This window comes from Rhineura floridana, chromosome 10, assembly GCF_030035675.1.
Source record: "Rhineura floridana isolate rRhiFlo1 chromosome 10, rRhiFlo1.hap2, whole genome shotgun sequence".
NCBI lineage: Eukaryota > Metazoa > Chordata > Lepidosauria > Squamata > Rhineuridae > Rhineura > Rhineura floridana.
In genome coordinates, this window is record NC_084489.1 from 44,617,646 (window position 1) to 44,636,917 (window position 19,272).

The window sequence follows — 19,272 nt, forward strand, 5'->3', positions numbered from 1 at the left end:
ATTCGAACCCTGGTCTCCCAGGTCGTAGTCCAACACCTTAACCACTACACCACAATGGCTCTCAAAATGACCTTAACTCACATGAATTATTTAACTATAATTCTTTAACTATCATTCTTCTTGTCTCTAATCTTGTCATACAATCCAGCCAAAGAAAGAAATTAGCAACCTATTTTATCAAGATAAATCTGCTATAGTGTCATGCAACCGAATCATTTGCATGTTTACTCATAAGCAAGTCCCACTGTGATCAGTGATGCTTACTGTCAAGTAAACCAAGTTAGCTTTAACAGGTTAGTGTTGCTGCCTTCCTAGCTGAGAAAATTGCTTCCTTGTTTGCTCCTCCCACAGCAGCAGCATCTATTCCCCACAGGAAGCCCATTAGGGCTGCAATGCGATACATTTCTATTCAGAAGTAAGCTCCATTGGGTTCAGTGGAACTTACTCCCAGGTAAGTGTGTTTTGGATTGCAGCCTAAGTTTGTTAATGAGAGAGAGAGAGAGAGAGAGAGAGAGACCAATTTTGTCTGGGCAGCGTTTGACAGAGAAGGAAAGCCATTGCTTTGGAGAATCTGTTGCTTATATAACAAACCAAGGCAAGAAGCACCCAATCCTTTTCCTTCTGCGTTTGCAAATTATAATGCTTTGTGACGGGAGTACTTTCAGACTCCTTGTTGGGGAAGGAAATCAGAGGGGGGAGCAGGCAGGAAGATCTCACAAATTTCTAAAGCCTCTTTTTTTAAGAGAGAGAAAGGGCACAATTCTTCATCCCTTTCAAATACTTTGCAACTAATGTGCCCCTTCTCTTCTGAAACATGAACTGATCCAGGGAAACCAAGAAGCAAGCACAACATTCAATTCCTTCCACAACATTCAATTCATTCCCGGAGTTGCAACTGCCTTCCACCCTCTCCCTGTGTAAACTCCTCTTACCCTCTGTCATCTTCGCCACCATTCTGTAAACCTCTCTCAAGTGCAGAGTCCCTTCATGCCACCTCCCTCCCACACACACACACCACACACACACTGTGCCGCTACAGATCTGCCACCCCTGCTACCATGGAGGAGGAGGTGGCAAGGGCCTCCTCAGCACATCCATACAGTGGAGGCCACAGCAATAACCTCCCCAGGAGTGCCAGCCCAGGAAGAGAAAGAGCCACACTGCGGGACAAGAGACAGGCTGTAGGCTGGGGTGGAGAAATATCTGGTTAATTCTGACTACCCCCATTGGAATTGAGCAGATTTTTCATGGGCTTCTGCCAGCAACCTGTCTCTTCTTACCCCCCCCATGTTGCACCTCCTCTTCCTTTTCCTCCTCCGCCTGCTTGGAGAAGCTTTGCAGAAGCCTCTGCTGTATGGTTTAGCTGGGGAGCTCCCTCCCCTCCTGCCTCCTCCTTTGCTCTGGTGTGGGTGGGTAGGTAGTGGATTGGAGGGGGGCAGCAGGGGGCTGGCTGCGGAAAAAGGAAAGGGACGAAGTCCTGGTGTGTCCCCCGTGCAAAACACACCTGACTAAGAGCTTAGAAGGCTGGTTTTTAAATATTTGCTGTGGTTAAAAAAAAAAGCAATACTTTAAATGTCAGACAAATAATTTTAAAAATGGTGAGTGGGAAAGAACCCAGCAAATCCAGTAACGAGTTGGAAATAATATTTAAAAGGAGCTGTGGCAAAAGCTTGAGTCTGCAAGATGCAGAAGAAAGCAGGGGGGAACTTGACATTTAAATATGAAAACTTCAAGGCTACTAAGAGGAGATGAAAAGTACTGCATCTATGATGGGTGTGTTGTTAAAAATCTGATTTTTTAGATATTTGTTTAAATTCTTGCAGTGAACTGATGGATCTACAAGACATTTCAAAATGCAGATGCCCGCTGAGAGAGAGAGCCTCAGTTCTACACATTTATATAATTTGTGGAAGCACATGAAAATATCTGGAAAGGCATCAACACTCTAGGAAAACACTTGGGGCCAGGTTCCGCTATCATTTTCACACATGTATTCCATTGACTTCCAGTTCCATTACATACGTATAAATTGAGAGCAGATGCTGCTAAAAAAGGTATTGCTATAATTTTGATGGTCGTGGTATTTGGACAAGACAACGAAGAGATTCTTCAAGCTATTTCAAACTCTTTCCCTTTGTACATGAACATTTGCACTCAGTTTCTGAGGCAGGAGTGGAGTTATGGAGGAGTCCGCTACTGGCTAAATACTGTGCTATTATAAGACTGATATCTAGTTTGTATGGGTAGGGCAGGTTTGTGCTGAAGCAACGCCAGATCACAATATTGGCTTTGAACAGAAGAATGTTATGGGGCAGAACAGTTGACTGATGTTCCTTCATTGTCCATGAATGTCTTTTTATGGTGACCCACCTTGCCAGCCCTCTCCGGAAGATGTAACCTAGAACTCTGTGTGAAAAGAATAACAGAAGTGTTTTTGGCATAGACCAAGATAAAATTGGAGACGAGAGAGAGAGAGAGAGAGAGAAAGACAGAGAAGGGTCTGTAAACTGAAAGTATCTCTGATATTTGGGTTAGTGAGTTTGTTCCTTTGTAGGAATGCTATGCTGCCTGTTTCCATCTATGCTCAACTTGTACATCGGTCAATAAATCCAAATATTACATAAGAACGCAAGAAGAACCTCACTGGATCAGGCAACCGATTTAGTCCAGCATTTTGTTCTCACAGTGGCCGACCAGATGCCTATGGGAAGCCTGCAAACAGGACCTGAGAGCAACAGCACTCTTCCTACAACTTCCCAGCAACTGTTGGAAGGTATGGAAGAAGAGCATAGCTATCATGGCTAGTAGCCATCGATAGCCTTATCCTCCATACATTTATCCTTGAAAACGCCATCCAGTAATCTGGAAGGCAGGCCAGGTAAGCATTACCCTTGAAATTTCTCACTGTTCAGGAAAGTGGAAAGCGTGCAACAGCATATTGAAACTGAAATAATAGGGTTGCTTAATGAACCTTTTCTGAGACTTTTCTGAAATGAACAGCATTAATTTTCAGGGCACCTTGTTTATAACCCCCCACCCACCCACTTATAATTTATCTGGTGATTAGACTTTCATTCTAGCTGCAACTCCCATTTATTTGATTATCAGTTTTGATAAAACTGAACCCAGACATGTTAACCAAAATCTGTATTTGGTTGGATGTCATTTTGTACAGGAGAGTTTACAAGAGAGAAACATTTTGTCAAGAAAACGTGGTGGTATTTCTATACTTCACAAGTATGCTGGGAGGTCAATACATCAAACACTATGAAACAAGAAAGCCTGCAATGTATGGCATGGTTTGGAGATAGCCTAATTTTCTAAATTTAAATGCCCATTAGTTTATAGCCATTCATTGGAAAAATGCTTAGATTTACAATGGTAAGGAACAGAGTTAAGGTAATTCTTAATATTCTTGATAATTTATCCAGGAATTTACACAGTACAATCTTCTGCATGTCTACTCAGGGGTAAGCCTCATTGTTTTCAGTGGAGCTTTCTGTCAGGTAAATGTTGCCAGGAGAGCAAAGTTCTGCCATCATTTTATTTATTTATTACATTTATATCCTGCCTTTCCTCCCAATAGGAACCCATTTTATGTGTTCCCTAGCACCTTGGTTCTAAAAAATACCCCTTTTGCCTGAATAATTAGTATGGATCTAGTTGCATGGAACAAGATCTAGTTGTAAGCTTTTCACCAAAAATTCAAAAACATGGTCAGGGGAGTGACCCTCACCAGCTACTCTGCTACCATGGGATCTTCTGAAATTGTAAATACCCAGCCTACCTCAAACCCAGTCTAAAGCTTACTACCCTTTTTGTTTAATAAGCACAGGGCACAGACTTCTTTTTTGTGTGCCTAGAAATCACCCTTCCAGGACCAATCTTTTGCATGTAATTCTCTTTCTACCAAGTCTATAACTGCCCTGGAATGTCGGAATTTCCCCGAGTTCTACCCCTTCTCCTTGAGTTCAAATCCTTGCACCTGAGTTCCTGAACTTGTATCTGGAGTCTCTCTTTGCACCCCTTGGATCATCATCCATTTCTCTAGTGTTTCCAACAGGCCATTATGAAGGACAGGTAATAATATTATTTTTCTCCTCTTTAAATCTCTTTTCCTGTCTTCTGTATGGTGAATCATTCCCCACCCCTCTTCCTTCCCTTCAGAAGCCAAAAGCTGTACCATGAAGTCAGGCAGCCACTCCACTCCACTCCACCACTCCTTCTTTTCTGTCTCTCTCTTTCTGGGAAGATGTTCATAGTCAACCATTTACTTGCTATTTTGTTATATTTTTCTCAATAAAAACTTCATTTTTGGAAAAGGTCTGATCTCTTGCAGCTGCTTCTCAGGGATACATGACTAGGGCACTCCACTACCTGTATGAAATTGTCAATGGAATTAATCACCATTGAAATGACCTCTAAGAAATGTCTCTGGCATGCTCACTATACAGTTTTCAGCAAATATTGAAGACACATCTCTTTATCCTGGCCTTTGATCAGGGTACGTTTTAGTGACCCACCTTATTTCTGTGACTTTAATTTGTTTTAACTGTTTTAATACTGACCTGTCTAGGATTACAGGTGAAGAGGAGGTAAGAATAAGAATAATATGCTGTGTATTTGGGTTAGCATTCTAGTTTAGATCTGAACTCTGTTGGACTGACAGAAGCATGCCTTTCATTGACACTGAGCCAGAGATGCTGTGGGGAATAGTTTCTGAAGCACAACCATTGACTTAAATTCTCCCAATAATTTGTGTTCCAGAAGGACATATACCATGAACATGGAGAAACACAGTCTGCAGGCATGTTTAGAGACACATGTCCTGAGCGAGCTTGGTAACATAAGTGTGTATAAGATTAGCGCAGTGCAGTACACTACTATGCATGTTTACTCAAATGAAAGTCCGACCAAGTTTGATAGGGCTTAGACTCAAGTAAGTGTACATGGATTGCACTGTTCATGTATAAAACATTTCACACTTTTTCTGTAGTATATCTACAGAACAAACAAAGATCTGTTGTTCCCATCTTACTGAAAGTAGAACTGAGGCTGAGAATTTTTGCTCAGTGGCTGATCATACATTTAAATGTGGGCTTCCAAGATCCCAGTCTATACACTGGACTATAGTAGCTTCGAAAGAAAGACTGATTATGTATTTTAAGAATTTGCCACTTATAATATGGTTTGCTGGAACTTTTATCAAATCCAACAGATTTAAATAAACAATAGTTTTTTAAATTTTATTTTACTCTGAAACTTCTGTGAGATACTGGCCAGTCCTTCAGGAATTAAATTAAAGGTACATTTCATCAGAAAGAAATAGTTCATTAAAAACAATGTTGGGAAACCTTCATGAGAAGGAAGAAATGCCTTTGGGGGCAGGTAACTGACTGCTGCAAACTGCTTGACAAAAAGGTGTCTCATGGTAAATAATAACACGTATTTCCAGCACAATTGCTACTAGCTACAGGAGCTGATAGATAAGTGTCTTACCAGGGAGAGATCCTCACCCGGAAATCCTGTCTCATGGTAGTCATGTAATTAAATAGAAGCTGCATACAAATGGTGGGAAAATGGAGACAGGTGTCTGTAATGCTGTTAAAGCTTCATTCCTACGCATGTTTATTTGTGATTAACAGTGCATTCTTATGCGTGTTTACTGAAAGAAAGTCCCACTGAGTTCCATTGCGCTTATTCACAGGGAAGTGTGTCTAGGGTTGCAGCCGGAGTCCTGTTCAATTCAGTGGGGCTCACTTCCAAGAAAACATGTTTTATATTGGGATGCTATAGTTAGGACAACAAAAAGAGAACAAGAGCCCTATTCCAAAAGATTAGAGAAATGAAAGGGAAATTTAAACCAAGAGCAGGGATGTTGAATAATCAACGGGGAACACACTGACTGACCGAGATGAACAACCAGAAATTCTAGAATGTGAGGTGAAAGCTGCTCTTAAAAAGCATGGAAGAAACAAATCTGCAGTAAAATATGGATGAATTTTCATGATTTCTTTATTTTTTACATGCAAAATGCTGAGGAAATGTGAAGAACTGAATTGAAGACTGGAAAAATAAGAAACTGAGAGCTTGCCACAGAGAAAGGGGAACGTGAGTTGCTGGGATGGTCAGACTGACAACCTGAGATCTGTTTATCTCTTTAAAGATGCCAACACGCCTGATGACTGGCCAGCTGTGCCTTGTGCAGTCCATTGATGCTGGCAAATCATGCCACCCATTCAGAAGCCACATGCCTATGCAGTGCTGGACAGATTGCTCCTACCTTGCATCTCTCTCAGGTAAGGATGTGCAGGTCACCTCCCCTCAGTTGCTGCATACAGTGGCAGTTCAATACTGGCAAATCAACAAAGCAAAAAACAAACAAAACCAGATGAACAAGAAGCTTAACAGGGAAAAGGGTGCAGAAATAACATTTAATTTGAACAGAGTTTCTACGGAAACTAAACTAAAATTCTTATCAATAGTCAACAGACAATGCATAACATTAATAAGCCTGGTGATGTAACAATATAGTACATATATTGTATTTAAGTCTTGAATGCATTTCAATGTCAAAAAAGAACTAGTGTGCTGTAGTGGTTAGAGCACTGGACTAGAAACTGGGAGACCAAGGTTCAAATCCCCGCTCAGTGATGAAATTCACTGGATGACCTTGAGACAGTCATCATCGTTCACCCTAACTCACAGGGCTGTAGTGAGGAAAAATGAGGAGGGAGAGAAGCATGTATGCCACCTTGAGCTCATTGGAGGACAGGTGGGCTATAAATGTAATAATAGATAAATAAATAGGTCTCCTTCAGCAGGAAATTATTCAGGTGAAATGTGCTTAAAATACTCCTCACAATCAGGAACACTGATTATGGGAGGGATTCAGAGCACATGTATTGATTTATTTAACAAAAATTATATATAGCTTGATTCTAATAAAACCTTTACGTAGTTTACAAAACGATTAAAATTATCATTTTTAAAAAAAGTTAAAAAAGGAAAAGCATTTTTAAAATATTTAAAGTTAACAGTATGCTAAAAAACATGTCAACATCTGTGTGTCTGGATAGGCTTGCCTAAACAAAAATGTTTTAAGCAGGCACCAAAATGAGTAGAGTGAAGGTGCCTGCCTGATGTCAACAGGCCAGGAATTACAAAATGTAGGTGCTGCCATACTAAACGATTGATTTCTTACAAGTATGAAATAAGTATTATGTGGCACCTGCAACAGTACCAGTTCTGCAGATCGAACTGCTCGAGTGGACACATATGGGGTAAGCAGACTGGTCCCAAGCTGTTAAAGGCTTTATATACCAATAGTAACATCTTGAACTTGACCTGGTAAAATTCAGCTGAAAAGTGCTCAGAATCTCCTTTCAAACCTTCCCTCTAACTGAAGTGGAGCCAGCATGTGCGAGGATGGGGGGGGAGGGCTTGCACGAGTGCTCCTGATCCCTCCCCACTTTTCTCCCGCAGGCATTCAAGCAAGCGCCTGAATAGAACTTATGTTAATTGCACTTTTGTACCCCACTGAAATGAATGTGAAAAGTTACTCATGACTTACTGTAAGTCCCACTGAAGTTCAGTGGGAACTAACTGCAGCTCACTTGGCCTGGCTCCATCTCATTATTACTTAACTTTCATCCTGTTGCATACCTTAGTTGATCTACATGGATTCCTGTATGGATTCAAGATGTCAAATATCCAGCATTCAAGAGATATTATTGGAGGGATGTTTTCTCCCCTGAAAGAAGATACATATGGTTGCATGGAAAACATCTAATTTCAGAGAACATAGAACAGAGCACATCTTTAGGGTGAGCCAGCTATAGGAAATAGGAAACAAACAAATAACACAAGAGTCGAGTGATTCAGAGTCACTGACTTTTTGGTAAAAAAAGAAAAGAAAGAAAAAAGCTTCATTGATCTCGCTGACATAAACCATCATCTCATGCCAAGGGGAAGTGCCAAAAACAATAACAAAATTGAGGAGGCATTTAGCAAGAAAACATAAAAGCATTTTCCAAGGGAACGTCATGCAAATGTACACATTTGCATCGCTGTTCTGCCTAAGCCTCGGTGACCTTTGGAAAGCCACTGCAGGATCTTCTGGCGGGGGCCAGAGCATTTGCCAAAGTTACACTACTTGGGGTAATCTGCTGCGAATGCTTGCCTCCTGAAGAGGAAAGCAATGTCTCCAGCAAGATATCTCTTTGACGGGAGCGTTGCTGTGTTGAACTGAGCTTGTCAGCTTTCGGTGCATAACGATGACATCGAACGTTTGCTTTTGTCAATATGACAACCTCAGCACAATGAGGGAACTGAGAGGTCATGCCCCCACAAGAGTCTGGGATTGAGCTGAACTTTAGAAAAATGACTGAATCGATGCCATACGATAAAACAGAACTGCAAGTGTGTGAAAGATAAAAAAGATCTTTTCATGTGGCCATGCGCCTTACCAGATGACTTGAGATGAAGAAGTTAGCAGCTTCAGTTTCTTGAACAAAGCCCATTTCTATTTCTTTTTTTAAAAGTACTTTAAATTATTTAATGAGCAAGCTATGCATCTCATGCTTCTTTTTTGTGAATATTGTAATGTATGTAGATGGAAAAGTAACCACCACTGAGCTGATAGGAAGTTATATGCTAGTTTTCTTTAAACAGAGATTTGGGTGCATATCTACCACATGCCATTTCTATTCACAGTCATCTAAAACAGAGACAGCCTGGCCATGGCTAGCCTTGCTCTGGTAATCCTCTAGCTAGAGCACTGTACATAGGGATGGCTTTGAAAACTGTTCAGAAATTACAGTTAATCCAAAATATAGCTGCTAAGTTTCTAACTGGGGAATGGGAGAAAGAGAACATATTACACCAGGGCTTAAAGAACTGCATTGTTGCTGATTCATTTCCAAGTATAATTCAAAGTGCTTGTGCTTACCTTGAAAGGTTTAAAGCATGGCCTGAGTCCAGGTCCTAGGAGCAATGTCTTCCCCGTATCAACCTGTGATCTGCTTTGGAGGCCTTCGTTAGAGTGTCCCTACTGAATAAGTAAGGCCTTGATAACAAGAGAGAAGGCCTTCTTTGTGCTGCCCCCCCATCTATGAATCTTTCATGGGAAGGGTGTCTACATTTTTGGTCTTCTCAGCACCAGATACACCTGTTTATTTTCCCAGACATTTTAACATCTGATGCAATCTTATTGTGTTATGTGCTTTCAAGCTGATTACTACTTATGATGACCCTATGAATCAGCGACCTCCAATAGCATCTGTCATGAACCACCCTGTTCAGATCTTCTAAGTTCAAGTCTGTGGCTTCCTTTATGGAATCAATCCATCTCTTGTTTGGTCTTTCTCTTTTTCTACTCCCTTTTGTTTTTCCTAATATTACTATCTTTTCTAGTGAATCTTGTCTTTTCAGGATGTGTCCAAAGTATGATAGCCTCAGTTTCATCATTTTAGCTTCTAGTAATAGTTCTGATTTAGTGTGATCTAATACCCAGTTATTTGTCTTTTTTGCAGTCCATGGTATTCTATTTTTAGGCTGCTTCATCTGGTTTTCTCGAATTAGCTTTTCTTCATCCTTCTGGTTTAAGAAATGAAAGTTCATACACTACTGATTTCACTGTATATTCTTCTTGTGGAAAGGCAGCACAACTAAGATTCTGATTAATGGAAATAATAAGAACCCCAGCTCAGCCCATGTCAACACCCCCATTTTTTAGACTATAAAAATCCACTCATTTTCGGATTATGTTAACTATTGGTCATTTTCCAGTCAGAAATTATTTTTCAGCTCAAGGTTGACTCAGAACTAATGGAGTGAGACATTTTGGTCCATAACTGAATCTTTTGATACTTTCATAGAATATGAAAACTTTGATAAAATTTGCTTGAATTGTGGTTCCCAACGTAAAAGGCTAGCAGGCAAACAATCCTAAAACTAACTTTTGGCAAACTGAGGTTGTTTGGTTTACATCTGAATGGCAAACTTCCTCATGTCAGTATTCAGCTCTTAGACAAATACAGCAGAACCCCCATTATATACACTCCACTTCTCCTCATGACCCTGAACATTGTCCAGTGTTAGCATAGTTCTCACAAACCACAGGTGGAGTGCTAGAGCTTTGTCTGGATTGTACCACTTTAGAGTACGAGGGGATTCTCATGACTCAAATACTCTTTTTTTGCTCCAGGCTACAGTTCACATTGCTCTAACACAATAAGAATCTAGGCTGTCACAGGTCATTAGGATCACAGACAGCTCACTGTGAGGGAGGGATGGGGGAGAAATTCGATTCAGCTTGCACTTCAAGCCGAATCTATCGAATTCACATTTTCTGAAACAATATGAGAACTGAAACACAGCCATCCTTTTAAATTCGCACACATGAATTTGGCAATGCAGTTCTCCAAGCAAACAATGGCTACAAAATACATATATTAGGGGAGTGTGCATAAATATATATATATTAGTTAAAGCAGTGTTTCTCAACTGGTGTGCCTCCAGATGTTGTTGGACCACAACTCCCATCAGCCTCAGCCAGCATTGCCAATGGTCAAGAAAGATGGGAATTGTGGTCCAACAACATCTGGAGGCACACTGGTTGAGAAACACTGAGTTAAAATAACATACTAAAATGCATTATATTAGAAAATGGCTTGCAAAAATGTGTACACAATCAAAACTGAATACAAAAATATATTTATTAGGAGCAATTTGCACTAAAATTCTGAAAAATTCTCATGAGGATTTTTTTGGTAAAAAATCCATGGATTGCTTCAGAAATGTGGAGAAATGAATTTTAGACTGGAAAAATGAGAAACTGAGAGAAGCGAAATTGACATATCCTTCCATCTCGACTGTGAGGTTTGCTATAAGGCAAATCAATAAGCGGAGAGCTTGGAATGTTTCTCCATCAGAGGGAAATTGCTTGGGCTTAAAGAGGCCATGCCCTACTCTCTATGCACAGGCTCCAGCAGAGCTGGGTGATCTCCTTCTGTCTCTCAACATCATGTAGTACTGAGATCCCCAATGTGCTCCCCATGGGTAGCACAATGCCTTCATATACCTGCTGAGGTCCCAACCTCTCCCAATTTTTTTATTTTTAAAATAGAGGCTTTTCAGCTTTGTTGTTGTTGTTTAAAAAATCATCTGTTTTGGGGGGAGTGTCCTGCTTTTTTGTCTGCTTTATTTGTTTCAGGATGTGAGTAGGTATTTAGCATGGTTTCGGGGAGGGGTTAGCATCATCAGTTTTTATTCTGTGAAATGGATATTTTGTAGTGCCTACAACAATTTCCTAGATTTCCATATGTGCATCTTGAGCCCCCCCCCCAAGTTGGGAACTCCTGATATAATAGCAGAGGGGTGCCTTTCTGCATTCATACAGTAAGGAGAGAGTCAGGGTTACCTTTGCTGGCAGAGAGGATGGAGGCTTTGCTGGCCCCTGGAGCTGCCCCTCTATGGGATTCTCTACTGCACTGTTCTTCAACCTTGGGTCCCCAGACATTGTTGGACTACAACTCCCATCACCCCTGACTGGAATGATGGGAATTGTAGTCCAGCAACATCTGGGGACCCAAGGTTGAAGACCAGTGCTCTAATGGTTGCTTTGAAGAATCTCTATTGGGGTCAAGAGCAGCTCACTCAGTGGGGCAGATCCACAGAAACAGCCTCATGTCAGTCACATTATTACCACCACTTACTGGGAGAGGGAGGGGCAAAGCAGCAAGTTGTGGATGCACCAGCAGAACCAATTCAGTACTTTCGCCAGTCTGCCTGCACAGACTGAACCTTACCATTGCCGTCCACTCCCCAAGAAAGTGGGAGCAACGCCGCTGCTGAGAGACTATTGCACAGCTTTGCCCCACCAGGTAATCTGTTTCTGCCTGTGGTCAATCTTGAAGCCATAAGACCCATCTACCATGTCATCAGAGACCATTCCTCTAATAGCAGAAGGTCTGTGCCTTGGGCTATGACACCAGTGGAGCAGTGAAGGGGATATGCTATGCCTGTTTTATTTATTTATTTATTTATTAAAAAATAACTTAAAAAAAACCTTTTTCTTTTTTTTAAAGAAACCAAAGCATCTCAGAGTGAGAACAACGCTTCAAAATGTTAAAAAATGGCATCTTCATCTCTGTTTCACAGCACATAATGGGAAGAATGGAGGAAGTGAAAATACTAGTCAGCTGTGCAGCAGCATTGTGTGACACAGATTTCTAGGATGAATGAGGGAAATAAAACTTTCTAGACTAGATTCTCTATAGAAACATTAGTAACACAGGAAAGAAGCAAAGTAAGAAGAACACCAACAAATGTACAAAAATGTAATTCTCCATCTTTGGAGATGGCAGGTGTTGCCACCACTCACCATATGCTCAGAGGCACATGAATTCTTCCAAGCTACACAGCAAGTGGATTGGACTGTGAAAGACCAACGCAAATTGTGTTTGCATTTTGACCAATTTGTAGGGCAGTCCAATATCTCAACGAGGAGGTCAGGTCTCCTGCTCTCCTGGTGCATTCACTATAGCTGCCCAATTTCCCTGCTTTTTAAAGTTTGATAGAAATATCTGTGGGCTATAGGTATGTTCTTAAACCACAAGGTTTTTTGCCTATTAGTGAATACATATATGATTTGATTTGCTGTTTGTTTCTGTTTTTAAACACTCTAATTAAAAAATAGAAGTGATATTGTTATAATGAGAGGCTAAAGTTGGTCATGGTCTGCTATCTCAAGACATACAGTCCATTTCAGAAGAACTGGTGGTATACCAATGAGGTAAAATTATTTTTCATGTGGGGCACTGCAAAGAGTACCATATGCCCCACAGCTGCTTAGCCTGTACTAGAAACTGGGCTTTTAGAGTTGCATCTCCAGCTCTCTGGAATCAATTGCCAGCTGAAATCAGACAGGCGCTTCGTGTGATGTTGTTTAGGCATCTACTGAAGACATTTGTCATGACCCCTGTATCCAGCAGTGATCTGGACACAGAGTCAGAGACTGCAGGGCCACCAGATGGGGAGCCTGGTCAGACTCAGAGCTCAGAACTGACTGCTGAAGATAGGGAGACCATTGCATGAGGCTGTTGGACAGGAAACCTTCCAGATCACCAGGGCCTACAGGGTCAGAGCCTGGACCCTCACAGGCACCTTTCCCTGAGCCTGAAGAACCAGATACCTCCCACCTCACATCACTGGTCCAGCAGCACTGGGAACACACCAGGAGGGAGGCTATGGAACGGAGGAGGAGTGCCCGTTTTCAGGCCAGAGGAAAGGCTCTGAAATTCTCTCAGAAGAATGGAGCCTGGAGGAGGTAATCTGGAGACAGAGGCATAAAAGGCCTCAGTCTGCTCCCAACCTTTGCTGGAACAAGTTGCTTACTTGGAGCCCTCCAGCGTCACCACTTTCTCTGTGGGATCTCACATCAGACCAGAACACAACACCATTCACCAGTAGTTTATGGAATGATCAGTTTTATATCTGATGAAATTGTTTCGTTGTTTTTGGAATTTGTATGGATTGTTTTAGAGATTGTTGAACTGATTTTATTATTTTAAGAGCTTGGGTTTGTGTGTTTTATTCTGTTTTTATCTTGTATCCTGCTTCAATTGCTTTATGCTGTGAAGTGATTATGATGATGATGATTGTTATTATTATTATTATTAGTAGTAGTAGTATCATTATCATTATTATCATTATCATTATTGAGATGCTTGTATCTGAGATACAGCACAATTTCATTTACTTCATTCTCATCAAAGATGCTGATACTCGGACAAACCTGCTTTTGTAAAGGAATGTTTCATTAGAACTCAGTTCAACTATTCCTGTTGTGCTGAGGCTGTGAACTCAGCATAATTCGTGCTGGCTATCAGTAAGTGGTGGATTTTCTGTGCAAAGCTGACTGAAGTGGTTCTTTTTTCTGTTCCACCGTCCTCAGTCCTGTCTTAAAGATAACTGGGTAACATTCTGGTTGTAGTGACTGAGTTGGTAAGCAAATGTCTATTTGCTTTTCTAGAAAATTCAGCAGAGCAAAAGTTACTTCAGACCACCCACAACCTCAGAATCTCTCTGTTGTATACCTGGCATTGAAAGCAACTCAAATCTTAGCAGAATCCATTTGCACTGCATTTGAAGGTTGTTTAAAATGTAATTAAAACAGTCGTGCTGAGAAACCCATACTATGCATGGTTTTTATCTCTTGTAAAATAAAATTTAAAAAATACCCAAAGCCATCTGGCTACAATTTCATGTGTATCTGTTTAATTCTGATATGCAACTCTATCCTACTTATTGGCTAGTGTAAACTAGTGGGATTCAGTTTTAGCAACTTACAACAGTAGATGAAAACAACCAAAAGGAAAGCATAGGTAGAAAACATCAGACGCAGGATGTCTTGATTGCATAAGTACAGGTCCTGCTTGAACAATTAGTGATTCTAGGATGTGGTAATGAGCAGAGTGGAGCTTTCCCCACTCTGACCTCAGATTCAAAAAGGGCGCAAGTTACTTAGGGCCATAGCTCAATGGCAGAGTATCTGCTTTTCCTTGCAGAAGGTCCCACATTCAATTTCTGATATCTCCAGGTAGGGCTGAGAAATACTCCTGCCTGTAACCCTGCAGAGCCACTGCCAGTCAGTGTAGAAGAACTGAACTAGATGGAACAATAGTCCAACTCTGTACAAGGCAGCTATGTTCCTATGGCCCACCATTGTTTTGTCCTCCTCTGCCAGTTGTTTGTTCCAAATCAAATTGCAGGATGTATTCTCCGCAGCAAGCTTCCTCCCATCCTTTATATCTGGTGCAGCCAGCAAGGCATACATGCTTCCAAGGGCTCTGGTAATGCCCACAAGACATCTAGGCCTCTGAGGAAAAAGCGTTGATTTCCATGGCCACGGCAAGCAGGCTGCTGCGCTCTTCCTTGTCAGCATTGTTGCTCTGGCTGCTAAGGCAACTACAGACATGGTGTAGATTATTGGCCACTATCCCCAATGAGGCAGGAGTGACTTATGCAGTGGGGTGCTGCTGTGGAGCCTCCCTCTCAAAACTAGTGTTGATGCCAGTGTGCTGCAGGAACGGGCATAGGACTGGTACCTGATGTCTCCTAAGAAGGTATTTTCTTCAGCATTTCTGCCTTTTTTGGTCCTGACTGATACATCTCTGCATTTCTCATTTCATGTCACCTGCTCTCGAAAAGGAGGGGAAATTCTGTTGTACTAGCAGAATTCATTCCATTCATACAATGAATTGGTTGGATTCAACCATAAATGTCTGGGATCTCCGACATAACACCCATGGGCACCATGATGTCCTCGGGCACCCCTTTGGTGACTCCTGCTCGTCTTAATGTGTTTTTTAAATGTGTTTTTCATTATTTAGAGAGGAGCTTGTCTGCTTTTCTTTATCTGTGTTTTATTTGTATTTTTGAGGGGTGTGGGTGCTTTGAGTGTTCTAAGCACCACCACTTTTTCTTCTGTGAAATGAGTATTTTGTAGCGGCTACAACATTTTCTTAGATATCCAAGTGTGCTACCAGCACCAAAAAGTTTAGGAAACCCTGCTTTTTTATATATTTACCAAAGTTTCCATACACTCAACATGTACACAGTGAGGGTCTAGCCTGTGTAGATAGGTAAGTCTTGAGCAAGTACCTAAAACAGTGGTTCCCAAACTTTTTTTCCCCATGGACCACTTGACAATTGCTGAGCATCTTGGGGGAACACTTAATGATTGCTCTGCCTGTTGTAGCAATTGTAATGTGTACACAGTGAGGGTCTAGCCTGTGTAGATAGGTAAGTCTTGAGCAAGTACCTAAAACAGTGGTTCCCAAACTTTTTTTCCCCATGGACCACTTGACAATTGCTGAGCATCTTGGGGGAACACTTAATGATTGCTCTGCCTGTTGTAGCAATTGTAATGTGCTGTGGTCCATGCAGTATGATTTTTAACTGTATTTTTATGGACACATTGTGGATCACCTGAATGAAGCTCACGGATCACTGGTGGTCTGTGGACCACAGTTTTGGAACCCCTGGCCCAAAACATAATAGTGTAGGCATTTCCCAAATGTCCTAAGACAGACAGTTCCATAGAACTGGTGTAGCAATGCTGAAGGCCATGCTCCAAATGATTATGGATCAGTCCTCAGGAATGTGTATTATTGTCAAAGTGTCTGGGACTTATTACCTAAGTAATAAGGTGGTCCCTCAAGTAGGCTAGTCCTAAGCAGTAGCAGTGTTTTTTGCTTATCAAAAATGCATCTTGATAGGGTCATCTGAGGTGAAGCACATGAAACTTACATTTTTTTAAAAAAAATTATGTATATGAAGTACATGGAATACTTCAAGCCATCAGTGGCTTGGAAATAGATAGATAGATAGATTAGATAGATAGATTAGATAGATAGATAGATAGATAGATAGATAGATAGATAGATAGATAGATAGATAGATAGATAGATAGATAGAAAGAAAGAAAGAAAAAGAAAGAAAGAAAGAAAGAAAGAAAGAAAGAAAAGAAAGAAAGAAAGAAAGAAAGAAAGAAAGAAAGAAAGAAAGAAAGAAATTTTGTTTTGGCGGGGCTAGTACATAATGTTAAACAGCATTCATTTATTATAGCCTTTTGTAAAACACACACACACACACATACAAAACCTGGGTTTTGCCCTTCAAGTTGTGCCTTTGAGGATACAAATTGAATTTCCTGATTGTAAATGGCAAACTCTGCTATTACATACTTTGTGATTTCAAAAAGCATCTGTCATCACACAAAGACAAATACATTTCTCAAAGAAACATCTGGTGCTTTTTAAAACAAGCCTCAGGCCAGGTCTGTGCAATGAATGAAATATGTACTATAGATACGAGTGTTATTTAGTGCTGCCTTTCATTTAATCAACTGTGCATGGAATGTTTGTATTGAGCTAACTATCTCCGGAATATTGGCTCAATACATTATAGACAGATAGACAGACACACACACACAGAGAGAGAGAGAGAGAGAGAGAGAGAGAGAGAGAGAGATGACGCTTCGAGGATGGCTGTAAATTTGTGAGTCCCTTTAAGATATTTCAGCAAAAAGCAACAGGAATATTTTTACTTTAGCTCCACAATAGGAATTAGGCCATTCAGCCAAGCATTTAAAAACCAGCTAATTCAATATTCTTATTATCAAATCTGAAAACAAAATCATTAACCCTATCTGGCACGAGAGATGTTAGCACCCCATCCATACAGCTGTCCTCTTACCCTGTTACTGAAAGAATGGCATTTGATATAATGTGCCTGTCGTTTTCTATCCTGTCACTGGTGTGGGATCTTTACTGCCATACCACCTGCTCTCTTTCAGGCTTCCTGCATGATGTTCTCATCCTCCCTGCCAAATTCCCAATTTTAGAAGAGCCGCTGGCTTCATAAATGACCCAGTCCAAATGGGGAAAGAAGCAGACTACAAAGCGCTTGTGTATGATGAACAAAATGTCTATGGGAATCTGGACAAGATCCAAAAGAAAGAAGCAATGCTGACAATGCAGTGCGGGACCAGAAACATAACGCCACACTTAAATAGTAGCCAAATGAACATATGGCAACATTCTTCCAAATGCCATCAGCTGTTTTGACTTGACTCCATATTAGTATACTGGGGCTGCATACACACTTTACATTTAAAGCACATTTAAAGCGCATGATTTCCCCCAAAGAGTCTTGGGATCTGTAGTTTCTTGAGGCTGCTGGGAATTGCAGCTCTGTGGGGGGTAAATTACACTTCCCAAGATTCTTTGGGTAACCCATGTGCTTTAAATGTATGGTGCGAATCTCAGGCTGCCCAATACTTTAAATGAATGTGAATTTGGTTTTGGTTCCTAAGTCATTCAGAATATGAGCCTTAACAAAAACTGCCATCTGCATATTCAATAAGGCAATAAAATGAATGTAGAGTAGTTGGTACTCATAGTGCTTAGGAACAATATTTGACAGTAACATGAAGTGCCTTTGTGGTTGAAACATCTGGAGTTTGGCTGACCAAACAGCACGCAAGGAATAGAAGACGCATCGGCCTGTTCACTTTCATCTGCAGAGTTCTTTTCCTGTTCTATGTGCAGAGAAGAAAGAGTGACACTGTTAACTGTTTGATATGTGGGGAAGGGCTGTAGTTCAGTGGCAGAGCATCTGCCTTGCATGCAGAAGATCCCAGGTTCTGTGCTTGGCCCTTCTAATAGGGCTAGAAATGTCTCCTGTCTGAAAACACTAGAGAGCCACTGCCAGTCAGTGTGAACACTATTCAGCTAGATGGGCTAATGATCTGACTTTGTATAAGGCAGCTTCCTACAACAATGTTATTTTGCTATATGTAGCTGGTTTTCCTTGTTGTTCCATCTGTTTTTATCACTTTGGGCACATTTTTTGGCTACACACACTTACCTGGGCATAAGTTCCGTTGAGTTTTATGTGGGAGTTCAACAGGGATAATAAAGTTTTTAAAAGCGTCATTAAAAAAAAAAAAGCTAATGTTCTTTTTTCTACATCAGAGTTGACCAGGTAAATGCAATTAGGACTGCAGCCTAATGTAAGTTCAATGATTTCAGTGGTCTGCTCTGAGATAGATATACTCTGGACAAGAGGCTACTGTAAAGACAGAATATGGAGAAACCGATTGGTTCCCAATCGGAAAGGGTGTGAGACAGGGGTGTATTTTATCACCCTGTCTGTTTAATCTATATGCAGAACATATCATACGGAAAACGGGATTGGACCAAGATGAAGGAGGTGCGAAAATTGAAGGGAGAAATGTCAATAATTTAAGATATGCAGACGATACCATACTACTAGCAGAAACCAGTAATGATTTGAAATGAATGCTGATGAAGGTTAAAGAGGAAAGCACAAAAGCAGAGCTACAGCTGAATGTCAAGAAGACTAAAGTAATGACAACAGAAGAGTTATGTAATTTTAAAGTTGACAATGAGGACATTGAACTTGTCAAGGATTATCAATACCTTGGCACAGTCATTAACCAAACTGGAGACAATAGTCAAGAAATCAGAAGAAGGCTAGGACTCGGGAGAGCAGCTATGAGAGAACTAGAAAAGGTCCTCAAATGCAAAGATGTATCACTGAACACTAACGTCAGGATCATTCAGACCATGGTATTCCCGATCTCCATGTATGGATGTGAAAGCTGGACAGTGAAAAAAGCTGATAAGAGAAAAATCAACTCATTCGAAACATGGCGTTGGAGAAGAGCTTTGCACATACCAT

At 40.9% G+C, this 19,272-nt stretch overlaps 1 long non-coding RNA gene across 1 annotated transcript; it reads left to right on the forward strand.

Annotated features, from left to right (window-relative positions):
- The first annotated feature begins 378 nt into the window (after nucleotides 1–378).
- Nucleotides 379–13,584, forward strand: LOC133365163 (uncharacterized). Its single transcript, XR_009758116.1, has 4 exons — nucleotides 379–451; nucleotides 1,824–2,878; nucleotides 6,167–6,299; nucleotides 12,090–13,584. It is a non-coding gene; the product is annotated as an uncharacterized LOC133365163 (long non-coding RNA).
- Nucleotides 13,585–19,272: the final 5,688 nt, after the last annotated feature.